Here is an 18579-nt window from a genome sequence, read left to right as displayed (position 1 = left end):
TAATACCCTGAAATGCATGTATTTAATGATTTAATTGAATGTATTGACATTTAAATTGATGATTTACGGTACATGATATTCCAAAGTAATTCAAAGAGTGACATGATATTAATATGCAAACTTATAAGTTTATTATATTAAAAACTGTACTTACAGATAATATTAATAAAATTAATTGAAAATTAGTTCAATTAATGCATTTTTCTTAAGCCCCTTTCACACTGCACGTCAGACCCGCAATATTCCCGTAACATTGCCTGGTCGCCTTCTGTGTGAAAGCAACCACGTCCCGGAATTGATTACCGAATCGAACCCGGGTCGGGGACATAGTAACATTGCGGTAATCGATCCGGAACGAGCGCTGTGTGAACAAAAGCCAGTATCGAAGTGATGACGCGCGTTATCGCGCGACTCTTTTACCGGCTGTTTTGAAGGAAGATCAACATTCGCGACGAAAACATATGTGCAAACTGTAATGAAGCAGAGATCAGTTAGTTCCTCACTTTCCGCGCTGACTCAGAGATCGTTTGCTTGCTTCAGTTAAAGTATAACGTGCCAAGCATTGTCGACTCGTACATTACACGTCACGCGCTGATGTCACGTGTCGTTACGGGATCTTCAAGGGTTGTGTGTGAAAGCACGCACATATACCGGGTCATCACTGGCAGTGTGAAAGTGCAAAATCTAGCGACCAGGGAACAATTACAGGAACACTTTACCCCTGTATTTGCCGGAATGGCAGTGTGAAAGGGGCTTTAGAGTTCACTTTCATATTTCTTAATAGACTTCCACTTAAAAGTCTTTTTTTTTTTAATAATGCGAATTCAGTTCCACTTGAAGTACATTTTAAATCATTAAGTATTAATCGTCTTTTCATGCTTTACAGAAGTACACTAATTTTAATGTGTTGACTACATACTAAAAGTAACATACTAAAATTAAATGTAAAGTACTTCATTATCATTTTACCTGTATTGTGTTAATTAATATTACTGTACATTTAAAGTCAATATATTTTATTTTGTAAATTGTAACTTTATCATTACAAATGTATTTAAATACATAACATTAAAGTATATTTTGGTTTGTTGTAAATGTTTTCGGAACTTTAACCAAATTTCATATACAACAGAATTATAACATTACATACAAAGATTTACATATTGTATGTCCTAATTAAGTGAGTCAAAAAAGGTAGGTTCAATTAATTGCATTTAATATGAATTAACATTACATTATGTTCAAACTCAAGTAATGTAACAACGACATCGGCAATAGAGATCTGTTGGCGGTACGATTGGCCTTGGGTGAGTGACGTCACTGGTTGGAGGGGTTGGTGCAGCCCTTCTTGGTCTGGACGGATCACAAGAACCTTGAATACATTATTATAATTAGTTTCATTTTATTTGTCAGGGACAATGTACAAAATACATTAATCTTACGAAGAGATGTTTTGTACCAGAGTTAGCAAATGCTAATTTCCATCTGCAGTCCCGGGCAGGTGCACACAATATTAAAATATTACATTACAAATAACTGTCAGTAGAACTAACAAAAACATGCAATATTAGTTAAACAATGAATATTTAAAGCTAATCAGTCTAATGACAAGCTAAACAAAAAAGAAAAAAACTTATCACAACCTAAAATATATACAACATAGTCAAAAATATTTATCTCAATGTTACATTTGTAAACTTGAAGTCTGCTAATGCTGACACAACTGGTTATCGAGGATGTATTTCTTTAAGTTTCGAGAGAAATTACTCAGATCTACAGACAACTTTAGATTGTCTGGGAGTTGCTTCCATTGTTTAATGGTTTTAAATGAGACTGTCTGTGCGAAGGCAGAAGATCTCTTCGGGATAGCAGAATTTCTGTGAGCAGTGGAGCGGGATGTTCGGTTCGTTTGTTCAGAATAAAGTTTTACAATTGTTTTCATTGATGGTGGAGCAATATTATTAACAATTTTGAAAATGTTTCTTAAATTTGTATATCAAATTAGAGAGTCAAAACTTAAATTTTATATTTACTAAGAATATTACAGTGATGATAGCGAGGGGCTTTCCTGTCAAGCACCTTTAATGACTGATTATAGACCGATCTGAGCGGTTTGAGTGTGGTCTCGTTGGCCTGAGACCAACAGGACAAACAGTAGGTGATGTGTGGAGAAATCATGGCATTAAAATAGATGAAAGATGCTTCAGTTGTCAGACTATTCCTAATGTGTCTAAAAATAGAGTTATTATATTTAATAGAGTTGCACATTCTTTTAGTATGTTTTTTAAAACTTAGAGTTTGGTCCAAATGGACACCTAAATATTTTGTCTCAGTCACAATTTAATTTTTTGTCCATTAACATCCGTTCGGCCGAGAGGCTGAGCTCGCGTCAGGCCTGCAGGTACCAGGGGAGTGCCCAGTGGGCAAGTTGCTGGTGCCGGCTGCGCTGCGCTTTGAGGTCCTTTAGGTCACGCATCCAGGTTAGTCTGCCATCCAGGTATTTGGAGAACGTTGTCTGCCATCCGACAACACTTCTGGTGGCCTGCTATGGCCACAGATGTTTGACAGTTTGTGTTGGCCTGACCCACATGTGCCCAATGTAAGCCTGTCAGTCGCCCTCCTGATTGTCTACTTAATCCTCTCCCTATCCCTTCCCGCCCTTGGTCACACATCACCCTTGATTTTGTCTCTGAGCTTTCCCCCTCAAAGGGTAACACTGTGATTCTCACGGTGGTGGATCGCGTTTCCAAAGCAGTTAATTTCATCCCCCTGCCCAAGCTGCCCTCCACCCGGGAGACCGCCCAACTGGTGGTGGATCACGTCTTCGGTCACCATGGGTTGCCGGTGGATGTGGTTTCAGATAGGGGTCCCCAGTTCGTCTTCCGGTTCTCACCAGGCACTTTCTCGTTAGCTGGCACCCAGATTCATTGGGCCATTCCGCATCACCAAGGTGGTTAGTCCGGTGGCGATCAGGCTTAAGCTTCCTCCTACTCTTGGTCGGGTTCACCCGGTGTTTCATGTTTCCAGAGTCAAGCCGGTGTTCTCTTCCCCCCTTAATCCTGCTTGTAGTGGCCCCACCCCCACCCCCTCGTCTTGTGGATGGATCTCCTACCTATATGGTTAAGAGATTATTCGATGAGCGGCACCGTGGCAGGAGGTTTCAGTATGTTGTGGACTGGGAGGGTTATGGTCCAGAGGGAGGTCCTGGGACATTCTGGACCGCTCGTTGATTGAGGACTTCCGTCGGCATCGAAGTAGGCCCCTTCATGGAGCGCCGGGAGTGACGCTCCTGGGAGGGGGGGTACTGTCGGGTCTCGGGGCCAATCACCTGCCTTTTGAGGTTGTGAATATGTGTTGTGTTTGGATGGTTTGACAGCTCACCGCATCTGTCTGTTTGATTTGAGTTTCCCCCCGCCCTCCTTGTTTCTCCATTGTTAACCTTAATTGTTTGCCACCTGATCTCCATGTTCTTCTAATTTATTCCCTTTATAATTCCCTGTGTTTCTCTGTCCATTGTCAGACTGTTGTTACTCATACCAATAGCTCCGATCTACTAGCTGGTCTGTGTACTCACCTTGTTGTGTCTTGTCTTCAGGCTCCAGTGTCTTTAGCTGTTTTCTCTGCCTCCTGTTCTCATGAACGCAGTTCCCCTAGAAGCTTCCAGCTCTCATTCCTCTGGTCTCGGCTGTCGAACGAGCTAAACTGTGGAACGTTACTCATCTGCTCTGTCTCATCTGCTTTAATAAAGCACAGTGTAAATCCGCAACTGAATCCAGCCTGTTTCTCCTGACTATATATATATATATATATATATAAGTACTGGAAACGAACAGGCCCAAATACCAATTAAACACATAAAGAGCTTTTTGAAAAAGCATGTTTGCATTTTAGAGAAATTCTAACCAAACATTAAATTTTAAACACAAATATTCACTACAAATTTTTAAATATCCCATTTTCAGTAATAATTTAGACTGTGACCTACATGAAAAGTCATCAGTATCATTAAAAACAGACAGCACAGATTTGACAGTACAAATGATGCAAATGATAATTGCACATAATAATAATGAGGCCCACAATCATGACAGTGATAATGGGTTGAAAATGACAGAGGTATTGTGCATTTTACGTTTGTGTGTTTTTAGCATACAATCACTTTTTTATTGGACACAAAAGAATAAAGAATGATGGACAGGCAGAGAGAGACACATGAGGCTTCGGCAAAGACATAGATAAAAGAAACAAACAAGCAACTGTGTGTAGCTTGGTGTCATGTTAATTGGCAGTTAATTACATGTAATTGTTTGCATACTGCTAGAAAACCATCACTCATATGCAAGATACACATATAAAGGGCTGTGTGGTTGAATAAATACATTGAACAACACAAACAAAATGGAAATCCATTATGATTGATGAATCTCATTATGTCAACTCCCACACGTGCCTCTGCTAGTGCTGCATACTGTACCAGTGTGACACAATCACTATGCACAGTGCTTTGGCTAACATTGTAGTACAGTTTTCTGAAAGTTATGAACAAACTTTCTTCCAGGAATGCTAACGGAATATTAATTCTATTAAGTTCAATAAGTTATCTGATCTTTAATAATGTTTTCAAAAGGTTAGCACAGAAACTTACCACGAAGGGGCTGTGGAATGCTTGAATCTGACTGGCTGATGAATGCTCTAAGGTGTGCTCTAATGCTATAGATCCAAGCAAGTCTAGACTGACCAAGCAATTAAACATGGTAAACAACATGATAAAAACCAACAATCTATTTATGTGATTTAGCCACAATATTTCTGATCCAAAGACATAGTGCAATAAACAGGCAAGAGGTCATGAACCTCTGAGATGCAGCGGTATATCTGCTCATGTTTCCTCCCCAGCCACAGAGCGGGATAGGAGTAGTTTTTAGGGAACTCGCCTGGTGGTTTTCTGGGGGACCAGGGGAGGTCGCCGAGGAGGGAGTGGTCGAGAGGAGGCTCAGCATCGCTGACGGAGAGGGGAGAAGAAGCACACATCTGCCATGGTGGCGCCACTGCCCATGATGGCCGCAAGGCCAGTGCCACGAGGCAAGATGGATGCCAGCCCAGCGCCACAGCACAAGGTGGTCGCCAGCCCCACGCCACGAGGCAAGACGGCCACCAGCCCAGCGCCACTGCCCAAGATTGCCGCTGAGACATTTTTGGAATACTTCTCCATGTAGAACAAGATCATAGAAATTCCCAGGAGTGTTCACATCACGGCTGCAGAGCCAGCGCCACACCCCAAGATGGCCACCAGCCCAGCGCCACAGCACAAGGTGGTCGCCAGCCCAGCACCACAGCACAAGATGGCCGCCCGTCCAGAGTAATGGCCCAAGATGGCTGCTTGCCCAGCGCCTCTGCACAGGATGACAGCCACAGCTGACCTTCCAGAGTTGAGTCAGGTTCCCGTGAACCTTCCAGAGTCGAGTCAGGTTCTGGTTGACTCTCCAGAGTCGAGTCAGGTTCCAGTTGACCCTCAAGAGTCGAGTCAGGTTCCCGTTGACCCTCCAGAGTCGAGTCAGGTTCCCGTTGACCCTCCAGAGTCGAGTCAGGTTCCAGTTGACCCTCCAGAGTCGATTCAGGTTCCCGTTGACCCTCCAGAGTTGAGTCAGGTTCCAGTTGACCCTCCAGAGTCGAGTCAGGTTCCATTTGACCCTCCAGAGTCGAGTCAGGTTCCCGTTGACCCTCCAGAGTCGAATCAGGTTCCGGTTGACCCGCCAGAGTCGAGTCAGGTGCTCGTGGATCCTCCAGAGTCAAGTCAGGTGCTCATGTACCCTCCAGAGTCAGGGTTAGTCACTGTTGACCTTCCAGAGTCAGGGCTTGTCACCGTTGACCTTCCAGAGTCAGGGCTAGTCACCGTGGACCTTCCAGAGTCAAGTCAAGTCACAGATGACCCTCCAGAGTCAGGGCTAATCACCGTTGACCTTCCAGAGTCAGGGCTTGTCACCGATGACTCTCCAGAGTCAGGGCTAGTCACCGATGACATTCCAGAGTCAGGGCTAGTCACCACTGACCTTCCTGAGTCAGGGCTAGTCACCAATGACCTTCCTGAGTCAGGGCTAGTCACCACTGACCTTCTAGAGTCAGGGCTAGTCACCGATGACCTTCCTGAGTCAGGGCTAGTTACAGTTGACTCTCCAGAGTCAGGGCTAGTCTCCTGCCAGTCTGATCCCACTGTGGTGGTCTTCGGCGCCGCCCTGGTGGGCTTTGGTTTCGACCACACGGTTGTGGTGGTCTTCTGCTCCGCCCTGGGGGGCGTCCATCCCAACCACATGGTTGTGGTGGTCTTCTGCTCCGACCTGGGGGGCTTCCTTCCTGACCACATGGTTGTGGTGGTCTTCTGCTCCACCCTGGGGTCATGACTGGTCGGCGTCATCCTGGGTTCCTGAACGCCCGATCCACCCTGATCTCCTGTTTTGTTTTTGTTGTTGTTGTTTTTTGTGTTAATTTCCTTTCCCTGTTGCCCTCTGCTAGCCTGGCCCTCCATCCCTCCCCCTGATCCTCCTCCAGTCCACCTCCTTTCTGGTCTCCCTGTTTTGTGTTTGCACATATGGTGTCTGTTCCTCAACTACATGTTCCTCTGGTCTCTGGTTTCCCCCTTTTTTCTGGCCCTCCGTCCCTCCCCCTGAGCCTCCACCTGTCTGCCTCCCTCCTGTTCTCTGGTTTTGTCAGTCTTGTCTTGGAGCATCTGGGAGCCACTCCGTAGAGGGGGGTATTGTCACAGTGTCTGGTTTGTGTTCCCTGGGTATCCACTAGATGTCCTCCTTCCCCACGGTGTCTGTCACTTCATGAACCACATTCCTCACGTTCTCTGTCTAATCATTGCACTCAGCTGTCACTGGTCATTAATCATTGCACTCAGTCAATTCCCCATTAGCGTTTGTCTCTCCCTGTGTATTTATACCCGGTCTGTCTTAGTATGTGTCACAGAGTCCTTGTTTAATTCACGTCCGTCTCTGGTCTTGTTCTTACCTTGTGTCCTTGTTTGTTTATGTTGGATTGATGATTGGTATTGACCCCTGCATGGACTGTTTATTCTTTGGATTGCCCTTAATAAAAGACATTTGGATCTCTCACCTTGTCTCCTTGTATCCCGGTCGTGACACATGCACAGAAACATGTTGTCAGCCCTGCTGTGAGACTTTATCAGTAAAATAGTTTAGCAACTTAAAGCTACATTTACATTTACATTACAATTATTCATTATGCAGATGCTTTTATCCAAAGGACTTACAAATGAGGACAATAGAAGCAATCAAAACGAACAGAAAACTTAATTCAATAAATAAATGTAATAAAAAAAATACATTTTATAAATATAATTTTATGAAATATAAATGCCTTTTGTATTTAAAATAAGCTTTTGTTCTGTTTACAAAATTGGTCTAATGAAACTATGATCACTAATATATTGTGAAATAAAACTGACAAATAAAATATAGATGAACTTAGACGTTGCTGCCTAACACTGTTGAAAGATGCACAGAGACTCATAGTGGTAATTTACAAAAGTTTAATCTCTCTCTCTCTCTCTCTCTCATAACTACTCAATGTGGTAATGGTAGTATTACCAGAATAATATTGCTAAGGTCTGTTGAATTATTTGAAAATAATGCACACCGAGGTGTAACTGCCACTCTGCATCACCACATCCGGTGTGCATTAAATTATAATAATTCAATGGTCTGTCATCAATTATTACTTACACCTTTCATGGAATGTTTTTCCTGAAATGATTTAGTTGGATGTTTGTCTAACAGTTTTTAAAAGTTATTGCTTGGTGCAAAATTTTCAAAAGTAAAGTTTCTTTAATGTTTACAAAATGATAAAGTGGTGTGTTACAGTCTGCATAGAACTAAATATATATTTTAAAACCTGGACGTTTTGAATATTCAGAGAACTAACTTAATGAGAGCATTAGCAAAACATCCCTAAAATATTTGTATTAACTGGGTTCTTTGTCAAGCAACTATAATGTTAATGAAATTAGGCCACTTTAATGTATTTTCAGAGGGTCCAATTTTTATATCTCTTAACATTCAGAAAATTCAGAATTATAGTTCCTATAATATTTGCAAAATGATTAATGTTCCCTTAATATTTGCACAACAAAAGTAAAAAAACAAACAAACTGGACATTTTGAATACTAAGGGAACTAACTAAGCAAAATATTAGCAAAAATAGTAACACTATTTTAAGGACCAATTCTCACTATTAACTAACTAGCATGCATATTACTAGCATATTGGCTGTTTAATGTTTATAAAGCACATGCTGTATTAACACTTCATTCCGCACAGCCATATTTTAGATCCCTTAATCCAACCCCATACCTAAATTTAACAACTACTACTAGTAAGCAGCAAAATAGGAGTTTACTGAGGCAAAGGTTGTAGTTATGAATTTGTTTATAGTGAGAATTGTACCTTAAACTAAATGTGACCGAAGAAATATACAGCAAAAACGTTCTTAAAACATATTTCTGTTAGTTGGTTCTTTGGCAAGTTACTTTTTTTCATAAAGCTGACCACAGGAGTAAATGTAAGTTGAAAAATAAACTAAATGATACAATCAGTCCAGCTTTTATATTTATTTGTTTCTGTGAACTTGCACTATTGAACTACGGCTGGAACTCAATGTGGTGTTTAAAAACAGAGCAAAATCCAATCATCCCATCTACAGATGCTGTTTCTGTCGGCAGCTCTGAAATAATGATTGATTGCGAGCGACCTTTTGCCTAACATGCCCCAATCCACCAAAAGCTAAGCCTGGATAAAGCTTAGAGCTGACTACCCAGATGGGCAATCAATCCCTAAATGCATATATACTGTATGCAAAGTTTTGGTCAGTGTGCGTATGCATTTGTGTATGGATGAACATTTCAGTATGTTCTGCTGAGTTAAAAAAAAATTTTTAATTACATAGGCCCAAAACATGGTGCATGGCTAGGGTGTCGAATCAGTGATTATGGTTTCCCATCATGCCTTGCACATATAGCTTCTGGTATTCACAGAAAGTGTGGCTTTGTTAACTGCAGTGGATAATCATAGTCACCAAATATTAGGTTCCACCCAATCCCTCCGTAGTTATCTTATGATGACAGATGTGCAGATATAGCTGGATATATTAGAACGCTTTAAAGGAAACAAGATTCAGGATCATAGTAGAAAATTCCAGGGATCAACCTGCATTTACTCCTAGCTTACAGTGTACAATAAAGGATTTGTAAGGAATTTGATTTGATTGGGAATTAAAAGATTGGATTTTGAACTAAATTTTTTACATAGAGTTTCCTATGAAAACCTTGCAACCATAATGCTTTTGTCAAACACAAATACCTTTTTTGGTCACACTTTAGTTTGGGGATCAATTCACACTATTAACTAACTATTGACTATGACTTTTGTCTCAGTAAATTTCTAATATGCTGCTTAATAAAGGAAGGGTGGGCAATTTTGGAGAGGCTCGTAATAACATGCTAGCTTTGAAAACATAAGATCCTCACAACATAAAGCAGCAATGTCTACAAGCAAACCCTTCCATTTTAGTGAATAGCATGCACATTGTCTGTTGCTGCTCTCCAGTCCTCTTGTTTTATTTATTTTATCAGTTTTTTTGTTAATTATTGTAAAATGTTTATGGTGTCTTCCTGTTTGTGATAACTGAGAATTCCTCTTATGGCTGAGTTCCTCTCAATCTGTGCAATATACAGTCTTTTATTCAAGCATTCTACAGTCTGATGCTAAAGCTAACATGGGAACAGGGCCGGCCCAAGCCTTTATGGGGCCCTAAGTGTGTTATGCATGGCTGCTTTTCACTGGCACCTCTTCTCCTGTATAGCCTGTGACTTTTATCTTGACTGTGTTTATTTTTGGCTTCTGTCTGAGAGTTTTGTATTCTTTCTCTGATATGAGATTGACTTGGGCACCTGTGTCCAATTTAAATGGCACAATTGTACCACTAACTGTTAATGGTACAATCCATTCATCTTTGTTATTGCTGCACACTTTTACTGAATCCACGAAAAAAGTCCCTGTGTTTTCTTCTAAAGTGTGTACTTTAGTTCCAGTATTTCTTGTTTTGCAGCATTTTGCGTAGTGATTGCATTTGCCACATTTATTGCAAGTTTTTCCAAATGCTCTACACATCCTGGGTTCGTGGCGGCTGCCGCACTTTCCACATGCATTTTTATTCGAATCTGATCGAGTCTTTGCTTGTTTAAATTTACTTTGTGGTGGCTTTAGGTTTTTGAGAGTGTGCACTGTTTTGTCTTGCTTGTTTAATTCCTTTGCTTGTGCGCGAGTAGTCTCTGCCGCTCTGCATATGCTTACTGCTTTCTCTAGTGTAAGTTCTCTCTCTCTCTCGTACTGAATTGTCTCGAATGCCACATACTATTTTATTTTATCTTATCAGAGATTCGCGCAAGTCCCCAAAGTCACAGGTTTTACTCAAAGTATGAAGCTCCGCTAAATACTGATCAAAACTTTCGCCCCCTTTTTGGTCGCAAGAGAAGAATTTGTACCTTTCATACGTGACGTTCTGTTTCGGCACAAAGTACTCTTCAAAACGGGCCATGACGTTCTGTAATTTAAATTCATCCTCTGGTATTTGGAAGCTGTTGTAAATGTCAAGTGTGTCTTCACCGATGACATGTAGCAATATAGATGCTTTTTTTTTTTCATCATCGCCACCTACACCGCTTGCATCCATGTAGATGGTGAAACGTTGCTTGAATCTCTTCCAATTTTCTGCAAAATTTCCTGTCAGCTGCATACCAGACAGGGTTTCAAACTTATCCATTTCTGCGTTTTTTTTTCTTTGTCGAAGCACATTTGCTTTCGCTGTTTTATCGCTTGTTAGCCTACTCCTGTTTTTAATTTACCTCTGATTTATCCGTTTTCTCTCTTGCACATTTGGGCTTAATATATCTTCTATCGCCTCTTTAGACTTTCTTTTTAGTCAATATTCACCTCTTCTGACACCATGTTTTGTTTATACTTTACAGACAGACCCGAACACAGTCATCCTTTAGCCGTGTCAACCATTTTTTATTTCTTCACCTTTTACCTTTTCTTGGACACACCTCTTTAAAGCAGCCATGCATAACAACACACTAAGTAGAGTTTTATCTGGGGGCCCCTCGGTGTCTCCAATACGACTGATTATTGTCCATCCTAGATTATTAACACACTATAAATCTAACTCCCCCATTATCAGTTTTATTTTTTGTAGCTGTGTTGTTTACATTACTCCAATGTTTTTACCCTTCTGTGATTTTGACCTTTCTTTTTCTTCTTGCTCTCAACGGAGGCGGAATCATTTCTTCCCTCTCCTCCCTGACTTCCCTGCTTCGCCTGTTCTCTAGTCTTGTCTAATACTTCTGAGAGACTCTCTCTGGGCTGCTCTCCTAAACTGAAATTATGGATTTGATTAACTGATCTCTCAACGCAATTGACACCATCTTCTGGACGAGAAGCTTGGGTTCGGGGGAACCTGACTGCCCTGCCGGAACGTTCGCAGCTGGCTACATGATAGATGCGTGGAAGAGTGGCGGGTCGTGTCTGTCAGCTCTTTCTGTGGAAGAAGTTGAAGATATCTACCTATTCGGAACCATGATAACAGGTCTTCTGCTGATTGGACTAGGCTTTGCCCTGGGTTATCGAAAAAATTCAGAAAATGGGAACAAAGCCTCAGAAGGCAGCCCGTCATGATTGAAGCTGTGGGCAGAGCGGTCAGAATTGAGACGGAAACTTTAACCACAATATTGATAAGATCATGAAGAAGCTCACGGCTTTGGAAAAGAATTGGAGAAATTTGAGAAAATTGATGGATTTGCAGTTCAAAATGGACAAAGAGAGTGATTGTAAAATTGTTATGTATTGTACATTATGTATGTATATGTTAATATTTTATTGAAACCATTGATGCCCCTCTTTGCAGAACTCAAACTAACTGGAGTTAAGGACACACAAGTCTGCTTGTGTGAGGAGGTGGTTTTCTCAGCTTCTTCTGAAGAGAGGGAAAGATCGTTTAAGGCAAGTAAACTTCATAATTTCATGTTATCAGTTGTTGTTTTTTTACTAAGAGTAAAATAATGTTTGTTTTTTGTTTTTGTAGATGTTAAAAGCAAGAGACATGGGAGATCATCATTCCCTTGAGATTTTATGTAAGTTATTTTTAGAAAATAAATTTTTCTGTTGTCTCCTGCCAGTTTACTTCACATTTTGATGCAACAACAGTGTGATTACATGCTCATTTCATTAAAACCATTGATGTCTGTGTTTTTTATTGCAGAACTCAAACCAACTTTGGAGTTGTCTGATTTGGAGAGTCATTATTCTTGGTCTGCGCTCTTAGAGGTAAAGTTCACACAAAAAATCATTTACTTGCCCTCAAGTCATTCCAAACCTATAAGACTTTTGTCTGTCTTTACAACATAAATTAATATATTTTTAGTTTTCTCATAATATTTGTTAATCCATTTATAGTTTAGATAATCAGTATTTTCAAGCTTCATAAATATAGAGTTATTGTAGAAGTAAATTCTGATATTTATATATGAATACATCTTAAATTATATGATAGCAAACATGTATGTTCAAAATAAAATACTGGTCTCCCAGACCAGCAATGGAGGACACAAAAAGAGAATATTAAATGTATTCATATGCTTTCCAAAAAATTAGCAGATTTTGTATGAGTCTGGAAAAACATGGGGAGAGTAAATTATAAACATTTTAATTATTTGGTGAACTAACGGTTTGAAGAGCAGCTCTCCACGTACATGAATATTGTGAGGTATGTGAATGTCATGTCAGTTTTAATGTTTCAGTAAAGAAGCTTTCTGAAAGCAATATTTATTCAAACAATATCACCTGTCCTCACACTAGTGCTGCCATTATAGCATTCTGGAGCGCTGTGGTGGACTGAGACATTAAACAAGCACACAAAGTGTTGAAACTTTAAAACCGATTATTTACCTATCCTTACGGATGTGAATACACCTCTACCTGAAAATGGATAGTTTAATTAAATGTTAAATTTTTTCAAATGTGTTTCTCTTAGGCCACTGATGAAGAGCAGGTGGTGACTGGGATGAATCCTGGTCAGGGAGGAGAATCTTCTTTCCCCTAAACAGCACTGGTTTTAAAGGAGGACGCTGCCCTGGATGATGTAGAAGATGTCAGATGCTGTGCTGATGGGGCTTCTTCATGATTACATCAGTTATGCTAAAGAGATCATGAAAATTGACCGTGATGCATGATCTGTATTCATGGACAATGAAACAAACTGTAAGTGTATAATTTGTTAAAAAAAAAAAGTTAAATGCTTTTTCTGTGTTGTTTAGTAGAAAAGTTTACACTCTGTCATTCATACACCTGCTCACATTCTTTCACACACACACACACACACACACACACACACATGCGTCTGTTAAAGGTTATAATATCAAAGTTAATGTTGTGATTTATTTGTGTACTGTCATGCCAGAATAGTTGGAAAAAAAACTAACTAATTGTAAATTTATTGTATGTGTTTTCGTATATTTTTATACAATTGAACAAAGTCCAATTTGATCTTAAGTTATATTCATCAAATGTTCAATGCTTTGTTTATGAACTCTGTAGTTGTTAATGCCATCCTTTTCTGCATTTCTTCTAACATGTTACTTTTTGACTTTTCTCTTGTTTTTAATAAATATTTTCCTTTTGGTAATTATTATTTGTGTGTAAAAGTGATATTTAAAATGAACAACATTTGTAGGTTTAATGCCTAGCTCAATTTGGGTTAATTTTAACGTAGAAATGCATTGTTTCCCCACGTGGCTGCACTCTGCGAGTTTATTTTCTGCCAGCAGGAGGCGCTAAGAGCGGGAGAGGTAGGTTTCTCCGGTAACGGCTGCAGAGCGGTGCTGAGCTCACAAACGCTGCCTTATCAAGCACATGCGAAATGATATCGAACATTTTCTGAATACAGTAGTTTTCCTTCTGAAATACAGTGATAAAAAAACACCCGCTCTGTTTTTTTAAACCCTGCAATATAGTCATTTTAAACCATAAAAAAGGCAACCCAGCTGGCTGGGTTAAATATGATAACCCAACTGGTTGGGTTAAAACAACCCAGCGCTGGGTTCGTCCCTTTTTGACCCAGCGCTGGGTTGTCAAAATAACCCAAATTGGGTTGTTTTCAACCCAGCAGTTTTTAGAGTATGCTGTATCTCTTTCCCCTGTACTACTGTATTTCGTTGCCTTGTGCCCACATGCGCAATGACAATAAAGTTGCATCTAATCTAATATAATCTAATCTAATTTTAACATTAGCAAACCCAGAATAGTGGTCAGGTTTTAATTTGCATTTTAACTTTCAGTCTTACAGTAGTAAGTGGTGTAATGTGGTGTACTGAAAAGTAGCTAAATAAACCAGCAGACAATGCACTTACAGAAAATAATATTATTTTAACAACATAAATTATTATACACAGCAGCAAGCCATCTGTACATAAAAAACAATAACTCCTAGTTTTAATCTCTTAATCTAACTTATTGAGGCATACTGATATCGGAATATACTTGCAAAGACCCCAAATGTAGGCAAAGGTAAATAAAGTCACGATGTTATTAGTACCAAGTTTATGAAACATTTTTTTTATTTTTTTTTATTACAAAAAATATTTTCCCAGGCCAGTTATTTTTACACAGAAGACAAAAACTATTTCTACTACTTATTACAAATAGTGGCAGTTATCTGCACCTCAGTATAATGGTATAAAACAGTATGCAGTAATAACGTATTGAGCGTAAATTATAATTTTAATTCAGATTAATAAATGGATGTCATCTTATTGGGACAATAAAGCCTTCCCTACACCTACCCTAACCGACACTTTATTTTTTGACTTTTTGATTATTTACTTAATTTTTATTGAAAATAAATGCTTTTGTCGATCGCATCAAACTGAGATAATCACACATTTTACCATCTACACCACAGGAGCTGACAAATGATATTTGTCTTTTGTAGTGTTCACTATCTGATTCACACATTGGTGAGCAAAGTTAATGTAAATAGCCTCTGCCAACAAGGCAGGCTATTTGCACTTAGTGTAAATATATACTCTAAAAAAAACAAGCCACTTCAACTGTGAATTTTTACTCTGTCTGTTGTTTTCTTCTGACTGTTCTGGGAATTATTATTGCTTGGAATATTGAATAAACCTTTTCTCGTTTGTTTTCTCATCTCTACCAAGTATGGCAATTACATTTACATTCTCTGTTGTTCTTCAAGACCTCTTGTAAGTGATTTTGTACAACTACTTCTTAGATTATTTTACTCTCACTTAATAAGTCTCAGGTCCTACACACAAGTTGTGTCACATTCTTCATCTTGTTTTATCAGGATTTTCTGTCAGTAATATAGCTGTTGGTGATGCCAGCCTGTCTGACCACTTGCCCGTTTTGTTTGACAGTGTGATTGTTTGTTGTAGCCCTGTAAATCAGTATTTTACCTACCATTCAGTAGATCACTGCATCCTGTTAAAAATATTAAATCTTGAGGTTGGCATCTGTGATAATGCATAACATGTGTTTGCATCACATCCCAAAAAAGTAGTTTTCTGTGGAAATTGGCGAATTTACATCAAGCTTTGTTACCATCAATTATGGGGTACCCCATGGCTTCATTCTGGGTCCGATTTTATTCTCTCTGTAATTGCTCCCTCTTTGTCTCATAAAAATCATATGTCAGGGTTTTGGACTCATGTCTTGTCATCTGCCTGTGTTCCCTTCCTTTTTGCCCATATATGGGTTAGTTCCTGTTCTGGTTAGCTCATCTTGTTTCAGTTTGTCTAATTATTAGTTTACCCTCCTCACCTGTGCTACCATCGTCAGGTTCCCTATTTGAGTTCCCCTTTGAGGGTAAATTGAGTTGTCCGGCACTAGTTGGTATCACATCTCAAGTGTTGGATGCTCTTCTTTGTATGGATTACCCTCATCTTCCCTTGGATTTATATGAAATGATTTGAGATGGTCTTCATTGTTGTATGCTCTTTACATCTAAGTGTGACACATACCATATTTATGCAGATGATACTCAGCTTTACTTCCATCTAAAATCAGGTTCTGATTCAGTGTCCTCTTTGCTGGCTTTGTTTAGAGGACATGACGGATTGGACGGATAATAATTTCCTTTGATTAAATAAGAAAAATACTTTTGTTTGGCCCTCCACACCTTTTAAATAATTTGAACCCTACTCTTGTTACAGAATATCACGGGAGGCTGAGGAATAACAGAAAAACAGTTTATTGAGACACAAGCAGAGGAGCAGGTAGTGCTGGGTAGAGTGATATGAAATATGGCAGTGATGAAGTGATCCGTAGTAGAAGGGCAGAGACATCAAAGGAGGGAGGTGTACCATTCACACGCACAGAGAAGGCTGGAGACTTCAGGAGGATCGCTGGAGAGAGGTAAGTAGAGATAGAGTTAGTCCTTACAGTTAGGAACATCCGAGGGTTCACCTGACCAGGGGAAGAGTGGAGGTTGGTAGCAGAGGATGGAGCTTGCCTGATGGTAGATGGCATGGGCTTTTGGAGACGGCACAGTCTGTACATCCGTTCACGTACCTTCTGACATCCGAGGCCATGTTGGGCCACCAGAAGCGTTCCCTTAGCAACGAGAGGGTTTCATTGACCCCCGGTTGACCAGTGCCATGAAATGTGTGAGTGGAGTGAATGAGTGTAGTGCGCCGTGTCCTGGGGATGTACTGGTGTCCCTGTGGGCAACCCAGCAGGGTGTTGGTAGCAGGATGGATTGGAGGAAGGGTCTCGGCAGACCGGGTAATAGGACTGATGATGACCTTTTCGGGGAGAATGTTTCGGGTTCCTCGAGATTTTCTTTGGGGGCGTGACACCGGGAGAGGGCGTCAGCCTTCATGTTCTTTGCCCCTGGGCGATACGAGATGGTAAAGTGGAAGCGGGTGAAGAATAGTGCCCAACGGGCTTGTCTCGGATTTGACCTCTTGTGGTCCGTGAGAACCAGAAAGGGGTATTTGGCTCCTTCCAGCCAATGCCTCCATCTTTCCAGGGCCAACTTGATGGCCAACAACTCACGGTTGCCGATGTCATAATTTACCTCCGCTGGGTTGAGCTTCTGGGAAAAGAAGTCACATGGGTCGACTGGGATTCCCCTGCTGCTGAGATAAGACCGCTCCCACTCCGGTGGTAGAGGTGTCGACTTCAACGACGAAGGGTCAGTCGGGGTCAGGATGGACCAGGAGTGGAGTGGTAGTAAATGCCTTCTTGAGGGCGTTGAAGGCCTCTGTGGTGGCTGGAGTCCAAGAGAGTGATTTAGGCTTATTTCGGAGGAGACTAGTAAGAGGGCTGGTGATGGCACTGTAGTTCTGGATGAACCGTCTGTAGAAATTGGCAAAGACAAGGAATCGTTGGAGTTCTTTGATAGTGGTAGGAGTGGGCCAATTCCTTACGGCATTCACCTTCCCCTCGTCCATCCGGATGCCACTGCTTTTGATGTTGTAACCAAGGAACTGCACTGAGAGCTGATGGAAGGAGCATTTCTCAGCCTTGAGGTAGAGCTGAAAGGCCCTCAGGCATTGCAGAACCTCCGCAACGTGGCGACGATGTTCCACTAGGCTCCGGGAGTATATGAGGATATCATCAATGTAGACGAGGACGAACTTATGGAGGAACTCCCGAAGCACCTCATGGATAAAATCCTAGAAGACGGAGGGGGCGTTAACAAGTCCATACGGCATCACAAAGTACTCATAGTGGCCAGTAGGGGTTATGAAGGCAGTTTTCCACTCACCCCCCTCTCGTATCCGGATGAGGTTCTAGGTGCTGGTCCAACTTGGTGAAGACAGTGGCGCCACGGAGATGTTCCAGGGCAGCTGGGACGAGGGGAAGGGGACATCGGAATTTGACGGTTAAAGGGTCGTAAGCCTCTGACCTTTTTTTTCAATGAAGAAGAAGCTCGTAGTAGCAGGGGATGTAGATGGATGAATGTAACCCTGGGCCAGCGCCTCCATGATGTATTCCTCCATGGCCTTCTCCTCCGGAATGGAAAGGGTAGATCCTTCTTTTAGGCACTGGTTCACCCGGCAGCAGATCAATGCCACAGTTCCATGGCCGGTGTGGAGGCAGCTTGGAAACCCGTTTGGGGCAGAAGATGTCACTGAAGAGGGGCGTAGCATGTAGGGGTCTGAAAATGGATTGGTTTTCCACTGGGCTCTCAATAGAGGTAGAATAAACTGGAAGAGGTGCAGGGGAAGGTTTGGCTGGGACAGGACAACCAGTGATGCAGCTCTTGAAACAGGAATCGCCCCACTTCAGGACTTCGCCCGTCTTCCATGAGATGACAGGTTTGTGCTGCTCCAACCATGGGCGCCCTAGAATGACGTCAACAGTGGATTCCTCCAGAACCAGCAGATGGATCTCCTCGTGGTGGAGTAGTCTGGTTTGGAGGGAAAAGCAACCCACACTATGACGCACACATCTTCTACTCAGCGGCCTGCTGGTTATTGTGTGGAC

At 41.1% G+C, this 18579-nt stretch overlaps 1 long non-coding RNA gene across 1 annotated transcript; it reads left to right on the top strand.

Annotated features, from left to right (window-relative positions):
• Positions 1-12152: 12152 nt before the first annotated feature.
• Positions 12153-14009, top strand: LOC127934587 (uncharacterized). The gene is made up of 3 exons (XR_008147803.1): positions 12153-12203; positions 12332-12396; positions 13103-14009. It is a non-coding gene; the product is annotated as an uncharacterized LOC127934587 (long non-coding RNA).
• The last annotated feature ends 4570 nt before the right edge of the window (positions 14010-18579 follow it).

This window comes from Carassius gibelio, chromosome A18 (assembly GCF_023724105.1).
Source record: "Carassius gibelio isolate Cgi1373 ecotype wild population from Czech Republic chromosome A18, carGib1.2-hapl.c, whole genome shotgun sequence".
NCBI lineage: Eukaryota > Metazoa > Chordata > Actinopteri > Cypriniformes > Cyprinidae > Carassius > Carassius gibelio.
The sequence above is the reverse complement of the archived record's forward strand: the minus strand, read 5'-3'. Positions and strand labels throughout refer to the sequence as shown.